Below are 9,801 nucleotides of genomic sequence, written 5' to 3'. Positions count from 1 at the left end.
GTTTGCGACCGGTTTTGTGGTTGATGCATGTGCCTGATAGACCTTTAATTTGCTTTTAATATAAAACATTTTAAATGTTTATTGATTCCAGTAATTTGAAACATATAATTGCATATTATTACAATGTCTGTTAAATGAGCACTTTGCGACAACCTGGTTTAGTTCTCATGACAATGCGAGAGTCCTTACAAGCATAGTACTTTTAAAAAAAAGACACAGAATGCTATTTCGGTGGATCTACCTTAGATCTACAGATCAGGTATGGTATATTCAAAAAAAGACACAGAATGCTATTTCGGTGGATCTACCTTAGATCTACAGATCAGGTATGGTATATTCAAAAAAAGACACAGAATGCTATTTCGGTGGATCTACCTTAGATCTACAGATCAGGTATGGTATATTCAAAAAAAGACACAGAATGCTATTTCGGTGGATCTACCTTAGATCTACAGATCAGGTATGGTATATTCAAAAAAAGACACAGAATGCTAGCTCACTGGATCCTCCTTAGATCCACAGATCAGGTACGGTAATTTCGATAAAAGGCATAGAATGCTATCTCGGTGGATCCTACTTAGATCTACAGACAGGAAGGGTACATTCAATAAATTCCACAGAATGCTAGCTCAGTGGATCCTCCTTAGATCTACGGATAAGTCATCCTATAGACTGACACGGTTCATAGAACACTGACATATGAGCTGGAAAAGCCACATGACATAAACAACTGGGAATGGTTTCCATTCCTATAGCTTGCGTAGTTATTTTCACAGAAAAAAAGTTATAGTTGTATGGTTACTACAGGATGTACCTGTTACACTCCTAATTGCTGCCTCCACAGCTAGCCAGGCAGCAAGACTTCTGATGCAGACAAAGAGGACATCCCTTTGGGACACTGACGGGCAAAGTGGGATTAGGGCATTTGGACCATGCTTGGACACCACCCCGTGAAGCAGCCATCCCTGATCATACAAGGATGACAAAAGTCTGGAGCAAAAGTAGGTTTCACAAGAAAGTTCAACTACAGGTAGTCCGACGTATACACAAGATCGACAGGGAATAAAAATAACTCTTCCATAGACAAACCTGGAACGTTATAGTCTGTTGTAGTCATAGAGCACAGAGGAAGCTCCTCACACACATGACACGAGGGTGATAATTTCTTGTAGGTATGGAACATAAAGGGATCTTCTCTTCATGCACAGATGGCATGAATCTGCAGGACCTACAAGGGAGTTCACCTACAAGTTGTCTTAAGTAGGCAGAAGAAATTCAGGGAGCTCCCGCACAGGCTGGGCTGCCAGCCAATAGTCTGTTGTAGGCACAGGACATAGAGGAAGCTTTGGGGCATGCACAGATCACAAGAGTCTGGAGTTACAGCAGGACCCACAAGATACTTCCTTCACCTACAGGTTGTCTTAAGTGGGCACGGGTCTGCAGGTAGCACTTCCACACACATGGCCAAAGGGCCAGAGAGGATACACATGCAGAAACAGCAAGAGTCTTAGGAAGGTGCAGAGTATGCTAGGAACTTATGATCACATTGCATACTGTGGAAAAGCACAGGTGCAGCCCACAGAGACCACCATTGGCCGATCCTCCAGACAATGGGCAGTGTCGTTCCCCTTGCAGGTAGAGTGCTTGTCCTTAGTAGCCTCGCTACACTCCCTCAGAGGGACACGGTACTTCACCGTGATTGTTCTGTTGATAAGCACGGACACCAGATTGTGATCTTCCGTGTGGCATCCGTGACCATCAGTAGGGGGTCGGAGGCACCCCAGGTACCTGCAGCGTGCCATTGGCACATTCTGTGGGGTACGATTTGGATCATAATGATTGCTGTGGAAAACATAAAAAGCAAGTTACACATCAGGCACTCAAAGATACTATTAAACATCCTATCAAACATCTACAGAGACCCAAAGGGTGTGGGTGGGAATACCAAAGACAGAATATCCAAGGGTCACAATATCACAACCAGATTATCAAAGTACAAAATATTGAAAGGTACGTTTGTATAGATTTTCTATGCCTAACTCCACATATACATGGGTGTGTGTGGGGTGTGTGTGTGTGTGTGTGTGTGTGGTGTGTGTGTGTGTGCACGTTTGGCATGTTTCGTCTGACAGAGTTGGTGTAAGTTGAGCATGTGCTCATATGTTTGGTATGACTGGTGTGACAGGTATGGTGTAAGATGAGCAGGACCGGTCATGTTTCCTATGACAGACATGGCAGGGGCTGGCATGTTTGGTTGACAGGTATGGTACAGAAGCTTGAGTAGGCGACAGGTACTCTGGATAACATTGCATGGAAGTGTGGCTGTGTAGTGTGTGGTGTAGGGATTGACGTATTAGAACCTGTGCCAGGCCTTGTGGCCACCCAGACTGGATCAGGGCTCATGATAGAGGCGCCAGAGATGGGGGGTTAGATGAAGTGGTGAGGCACTACGCAGGAGGCAGCAGCTGACTGATAACACCGTTGTAGATGGTTAAAAAAATGTCAATTTTAGTAACCTCGGGGACTGTGGACCCTGGGAGCCTAAGGGCATCTCGGTACCTAACAAGGGCCATATTGAAGGCAGCGGTGTTGTTCATAGCTCATTGAAGGACGGACGCAACTTCTAGGCATTATCACTACTCAAAATAAGGATATAAATTCAGGCAATCGTAAATCCTCATAAAGGGCATCTGTGCCTTGCTCCTGTTTACAATCTATGCAACGTGTTAGTAAGGCATAGCGCCTAGTGAGTTAGGGACATCATGGAAGAACTATACGGAAGTAATACGACTTTAAGAGCCCCACATACAAACGCACACTGCCAGGCACCACCACCTGAGTCACAGTGTAGTAAACGTGACAGTCACTCACTCCAGGAACCATGGGGTCAGGGAGCGCTCCCTCAAGGGTCCCGTCGGCGTGGGCAGGCAGTCCGTCTGGTGCCTCCGTGTGATGCCAGCGGCTTCTGCCGAGAGGAAGAGGAGCAGCAGGGCACAGCAGGCCTGGGGGCAAGAGGAGAATCAGAGTTAACTGTGAGCCGGTACTGCCTCTCATCTTAAAGCAGCTCTGCGCTGTTCCTGCCTGTTCTGTCCCTGTTCTGATCAATCGGTACCCAAGCCATGCTTGCTCTTTCTGTGCTGGGCCTATCTAGTCTGCACTCTGCCTTCTGTGTAGGCGCTGTGCCAGCTCTGTCTGTGGTGTCATGTCGTTCTGCCTGCACTTTACTTGTCCTGCCAGTGTTGTGCCTGCTCTGTCTGGACTGTGGGCCAGATGTACGACCATGTCATTTAGCAACTCTCAAATTGCGCTCAATTGCGAGTTGCAATTTGAGAGTCGCTAAATGCCATGTACATCAGTGTCTGAGACACTGTTAGCGATTCCTAATGGGGTCGCAAATTGCATGCCTCATGCATATTAATGAGGCGCTTGCAATTTGTGACCCCGTTAGGAATGGCTGGCTCTCCCAGGTATGGTGGCCTGCTAGGCTCAGCAGGCCTCAATATCTGGGACTGAAACGGGCTGCTGCATTAAAAAAAAGAAAAATGAAACATTGTCATTTCATTTTTTAAGGGCAGGTGAGTGGACCCTGGGACCACTGCCTGCCCCTAAAATATATTACCCCTGCTTTCGCAAAGGGGAAGGGGTCTCCTGGTGACCCCTTCCCATTTGAGAGTGCTTTACCACCCTCTTGAAGAGGGTGGTAAATGGCAAGTGTTTGGCGACCGCAATTGCAGTCGCAAAACATTCTTACATAGGCCTCTGAGTCGCTATGAGGAAGGGACGCCCTTGGAAAGCCCCTTCCTAATAGAGACTGGCAATTACTATTTAGCGAGTCAAAAAAAAATTGTGACTCGCTAAATAGGGATTTTAAAGGGCCCTATTAAACCCGTTTGTGCATGCAAAATAGGGACGTACATCTGGCCCTGTGCCTCTAGTGGCAGCGCTGCGCCTGCCCTGCATGTTATGGGCATATGCCCTGTCTGCTCTGTTACTCTCCTAGCTGCACGTTGCCTCCGTGTGCCCTGCTGCCCTCTCTATCTGTCCTACACCTGCACTGTGCCTGCTCACATTGTCTGCCCCATTTACGCTAAATCTGTCCGGCCTGCTCTCTGCGGGTTTTTGGGATGAGCCTGCTTTGACCGTGTTATACAGGTCCTCCCTGTCCTGGCCAACTCTGCTTGTAATAGGCCTTCCATGTCTGCGCTGTGTCTCTCCTGACTGATCCCTGCCCTGGATATTACCCCCCTGCAGCTTTTTCAAAGGCCCTACAGCAAGGAAGTATTTCCTTCGTAAAAAAAGAAATATTAATAAAAATACAGTGGGGCAGAATTTTTCTTAAGATATGAGTGCTGAGGCAGTCCGGTCTTGATCCCACCGCGTGCCTCTTACTTCCACTCCTACACTTCCGGTCACTTCCACTCACTCTTGCAGGTGTTTCACAATCTCACCCCTCCTTTAGCTTCGTCACCGCTCTCCCTCCTTTCTGTCTCTTGCTCTGGTAAAAGTGTGATGTACGTATTGAGTATAGCAGGCGGGTTTGAGCAGTACAGTTTACTCTCATTGCATGGACACAGATGCTGCTCTTGCTCTGATAGTAAATAGCAAATCTTGGACATGTGGAACATACAGCACCAGTGTCCAGCGAGAAATAATTCCCACCTGTGGCCCTATCTGCTTGTCGCCTGCCCCACTCCACATCATCCCTGCACTGTATTTGTTCCTGCCTGTTCTCTTCAGCTTTGCCACCATATCTATCCCGCATTGAGTTGTGTCTGCGTGCCCTTGCAACGCTCGATATGACCAGGCTCCCCTTGCAAATAGCAGTACAGGCGCCCTAATTCGCTCCACAGGCAGGAGCCAAGAAGGGGAGTCCCTCATCTGTTTTCACCATGAAGAGGACCGACCGTGATGTCATCTGGGGGCGCCCAGAGAGGCAACAAATAAGGCCCCACGAGGCGAACGATCAGCCTCCTTTCCCTCCACTGCGCACCAGCCAACATACTGCACCAACCACCCACCCACTCCTGCATGAAGGAGGAATTGGTGGAATTTCTTGCAGCCGAAAAAGGGAGCTACGCAAAGTTCGGACTGACTGAACTTACCCCTTGGAGGGGTGTTCATTTGTGCAGGCACTGGGCAGGCAGGAGGGGGGACTGACCTGCTGGTGGTCCTGGACATTTCTGCCCCACCCCCAGATGCCTGGAGTTGAACATTCTGTGGGGTTTTGCCTGGTGACAGGTACCCCAGCAGGGACTGAGCGCTATGCGGTGCCCTGGTATATGTGGAAATGCAGGTATTGCCTATCCCTCCTCGAGTGATGGAAGGGAAGTTGCCAATAAGTTACGCCCTGGGTGCCCTTGGTTAAGGGTGTGGGCGATGGATATGAAAAAGGGGCCTACTGGCACTTTTTGCATTCCGAAGTGTTCTGCTGTAAGGGGTGGAGAAAACTGTTTTTATTGCTTGCACGCTCTTTGAACTGTTCTGCTGATATTACGTCTTGTATTCTCATAACAATGTCTTTGGCTGATCTTACAAGTGCACTCTGAAGTGTGGCGCTGTAACAGATGGAGACAAATGTTTTATTTGCTTGCACAATCTGGATCTGACTAGCAGATCTTACGTCCTGCCATTGGGCTCAAAGGGCTTCAGCCCCCCCTCCCCCCCCGTCGTGTGTGTCAGCCCGGGCTGAGACAGCTTCCCGGGCACACACACAGCCGCACCGAGTACTTCACAGGTCTTTAAAAGACCATTTGCTTGTTAATGAGGCTTTGTTATTTTTCACCCCTTCTTAGAGCCCCTGCATCTCCACTCTGCATATTGCTGGAAGAGTCAGGCCCCCCCCCCCCCCGAAATTTTTAGTAACCCCCCAAAATTCACCTCTAGTTTATTTATTTATTTAATTTATTTATTTTAGAAGTTTTATATAGCGCTAGCTCCACCCGGGTGTATCAGAGCGCTTTACATTTGCATAAAAATTATTTAGGACAAAACGGAGCAAATTGTTAAATAGTGAGGCAATTATACATGGAGGACTAAAAGATTCAGTTGAGCACATACAGATAATAACAGTAAAAGGAGCAAAAGGGTAGGTTCGGTGGACAAAATAGCGCATGGAGGGATAGGGTATGTAAGAAGGCGATGGAGGGAAAAAATTAGGATAGGAAAAGAGGGAAGTAGGGTGGAGAGGAGTGGGGCTGTAGAAGTGTGAGAGGCGAGGGGGAGAGCGGTAGTGTTTAAGGGAGGAGGGGTGGGTAGCACAAGTATAGTAAGAGAGGGATTAATTACCCCAATATTGATTGAGCAAGTGTACTTTAAGGCCTTTTTTGAAACTGATATAGGAAGAGGTACAACGGAGAACTTTGGGGAGGGCATTCCAGATGCTGGGGGCTTTTCCAGACAAGGAGCATGACTGCGAGGCTTTTTTCTTTAATAGCGGGGGGGACGAGAAGAAGTGCGTTTGAGCTTCTAAACGTCCGGGAGCATCCAGCTTTAGTGAGTTTGTTGGAGAGGTAACTTGGTGTCTTTTGATAAAGGGCCTTGTGTGTAATGCAGGCAATTTTATACGAGGATCTGCCTTCAATGGGAAGCCATTTGAGTTATTTGAGGGCAGGAGAGATGTGTTCAGACCGCTTACAGTCGGTTGTTAGTCTGGCCGCTAAGTGGAGGACAGATTTGAGGGGGGCAAGGTGAACTTTGGGTGTTCAGGTGAGTAAAGCATTTCCGTAGTCAATCTTAGAAAGGACTAAAGATTGGATAACCGATTTGAAATCTTCCGCAGGAATGAACGGTTTTATTTTTTTGAGAAGCCGGAGTGAGAAGAGTGCTCCTTTTGCCGAATTTTTTATATGGGTATTGAGCGCAAGTTTATTGTTGATGGTGATGCCAAGAGATTTGACTGATTCGGCTAGGGAGAGAGAGCAGTTAAGGGCATTAAGGTCTGCTATCCATGCTTGAAAGGGGAGAGGGTTGTTTTTGGGAGAGAAGAGAATGATTTCAGTTTTGTTTGGATTAAGTTTGAGATGGTTTGTGAAAAACCAGGATTGAATCTTGGATAGGGCTGTGTTTAGGTGCATGATATCCGAGTGGGATTTGAATGCGCCTCTGCGTCCTGCATTCTCATTACAATAATATCTTTGGCTGATCTTAAGTCATGTATTCTCATAATAATAATGTCTGCTTTACTATGGTTATCATGCCTCACTGATGCTATGTGACTATGTGAATAAAAGGCTACACCCATTGGTTAAACTACACTAACTGCAGTTGTTTATCACCTTTGGAGTCAGTTCAGTGGGGGCAGCGATTTGCACCTTATGAGGACGTCGGTTGGAGGCCCCTGCAGCTCACCCTTTGGTACCCTTGGCACTGCCCTCACTACCTCCGGCATCTGGGCCATGAAGGCAGCAGTAGGACAGAAAGTTAGCTGTTTTTTTGTGAGCTCTGTTTATTTATTCTGCAGTTTTCATTCCCTGCCATTCTCTTCCTTCCTGGGATTCCAAAGGGAGCCTGTTGAACAAGTAAGGGTGGAGTCAGGTGTGTGTGTGTTTCTAGGTCTCGCCTAGCGGCGCAGCGCATAAGCTGCCACCTTGGCGAGATCTATTGTTGTCGGTTTCTTGAACGAAGGGGGACAGGAGCTGTTCACGCGTACGGACAGGAGCTCTGAACGTCTGCACATGCACAGTCCCTCCCTAGCTCCTGCTCGCTGTACCAGCACGGACAGGAGATGTGCACGCGCACGGCCCTCAGAGGTTAATTCAGGCGTAGGAATCAGAGTGTAGATTTATAACACTAGTACAGAGATTTACTTCCATGTATTGTGCGACCAAGGGGCGGGGCGCAGACGTTACATGGTGGGAATGCTCTGGGACTGGAAGTTTCTCTCCGCCAAGCCTGCGTGTTTGTGGGTGTTCTCGCAATCCGTTCCCTCCTGTGACACGGTCCAAAATGTAATATTGTTCGGGCAGGAGTACGTCTTTAAGGAGGGTGGAAATGGAGAACAGACTCACCCAAAATTGTTTGAGATGCAGGGGAATGGGTTTCTGTAATTAAGAGAGCATTGCGCATGCGTAAATGTACGTTACCTATATTTGTTTCCAAAAATACCCATATACGCATTTGAGAACATTGAGATTTACAAAGAATTCCACAACAGGCCTCACGAAAGTGTGATTGTCATCATGGTTTCCCGGCAGTACTCCTACAATCCCAAAATGTCGGAAATTTACTCCTGGGTGACTTTTCTTCAGAATCGACCCTATATCTGTTGCAACCAGTTCAGCAGAGCCGTTGTAGAGCCAGAGAACCAGGTCAGCAGAGCTGCTCTAGAGCCAGAGAACCAGGTCAGCAGATCTGATTCAAAGCCAGAGAACCAGGTCAGCAGAGCTGCTCTAGAGCCAGAGAACCAGGTCAGCAGAGCTGCTTCAAAGCCAGAGAACCAGGTCAACAGAGCTGCTCTAGAGCCTAAGAACCAGGATAGCAGAACTGCTCTAGAGACAGAGAACCAGGTCAGCAGCGGTGCTCTAGAGCCAGAGAACCAGGTCAGCAGAGCTGCTGCAGAGCCAGAGAAACCAGGTCAACAGAGCTGCTTTAGAGGGAGAGAACTAGGTCAGCAGAGCTGCTTTAGAGCCAGAGAGCCAGGTCAGCAGAGCAGCTTTAAAGCCAGAGAACCAGGTCAGCAGAGCTGCTCTAGAGCAAGAGAACCAGGCTAGCAGAGCTGCTTAGAGCGTAAGAACCAGGTCAGAAGAGATGCTGTAGAGCCAGAGAACCAGGTTAGCAGAGCCATTGTAGAGCCAGAGAACCAGGTCAGCAGAGCTGCTCTAGAACCAGAGAACTAGGTCAGCAGAGCTGCTTTAGAGCCAGAGAACCAGGTCAGCGGAGCCGCTGTAGAGCCAGAGAACCAGATCAGCAGACCTGCTTTAGAGCCAGAGAACCATGTCAGCAGAGCTGCTCTAGAGACTGAGAACCAGGTCAGCAGAGCCATTGTAGAGCCAGAGAACCAGGTCAGCAGAGCAGTTGTAGAGCCAGAGAACCAGGTCAGCAGAGCCGCTGTAGAGCCAGAGAACCAGGTCAGCAGAGCCGCTCCAGAGCCAGAGAACCAGGTCAGCAGAGCTGCTGTAGAGACAGAGAACCAGGTCAGCAGAGGTGTTGTAGAGCCAGAGAACCAGGTCAGCAAAGCTACTTTAGAGCCAGGGAAACATGTCAGCAGAGCTGCTGTAGAGCCAGAAAACCAGGTCAGTAAAGCCGTTGTGGAGCCAGAGAACCAGGTCAACACAGCTGTTCTAGAGCCAAAGAACTAGGTCAGCAGAGCTGCTGTAGAGTCAGAGAACCAGGTCAGCAGAGCTGCTGTAGAGCCAGAGAACCAGGTCAGCAGAGCTGCTGTAAAGCCAGAGAGCCAGGTCAGCAGAGCTGCTTTAGAGCCAGAGAACCAGGTCAGCAGAGTCGCTGTAGAGCCAGAGAACCAGGCCATCAGAGTCGCTGTAGAGCCAGAGAACCAGGTCTGCAGAGCCGCTGTAGACCCAGAGAACTAGGTCAGCAGAGCCGCTGTAGAGCCAGAAAACCAGGTCAGTAAAACCGTTGTAGAGCCAGAGAACCAGGTCAACACAGCTGTTCTAGAGCCAAATAACTAGGTCAGCAGAGCTGCTGTAGAGTCAGAGAACCAGGTCAGCAGAGCTGCTGTAGAGCCAGAGAACCAGGTCAGCAGAGCTGCTGTAAAGCCAGAGAACCAGGTCTGCAGAGCCGCTGTAGACCCAGAGAACCAGGTCAGCAGAGCCGCTATAGAGCCAGAGAACCAGGTCAGCAGAG

The 9,801-nt window shown here is 48.6% G+C and overlaps 1 long non-coding RNA gene across 1 annotated transcript in view; it reads right to left on the bottom strand.

Moving 5' to 3' along the window:
- Positions 1-437: 437 nt before the first annotated feature.
- Positions 438-9,801, bottom strand: part of LOC146865665 (uncharacterized) — a 101,965-nt gene continuing 92,601 nt past the window's right edge. The window contains exons 3-4 of the long non-coding RNA XR_014976674.1: positions 2,872-3,002; positions 438-1,842 (exon numbers count right to left, since the gene is read on the bottom strand). This is a non-coding gene — a long non-coding RNA (uncharacterized LOC146865665). The remainder of the gene's footprint in view (positions 1,843-2,871; positions 3,003-9,801) is intronic.

The sequence above is a fragment of the Triturus cristatus genome, chromosome 2_1 (genome assembly GCF_964204655.1).
Source record: "Triturus cristatus chromosome 2_1, aTriCri1.1, whole genome shotgun sequence".
NCBI classification, from domain to species: Eukaryota; Metazoa; Chordata; class Amphibia; order Caudata; family Salamandridae; genus Triturus; species Triturus cristatus.
The sequence above is the reverse complement of the archived record's forward strand: the minus strand, read 5'-3'. Positions and strand labels throughout refer to the sequence as shown.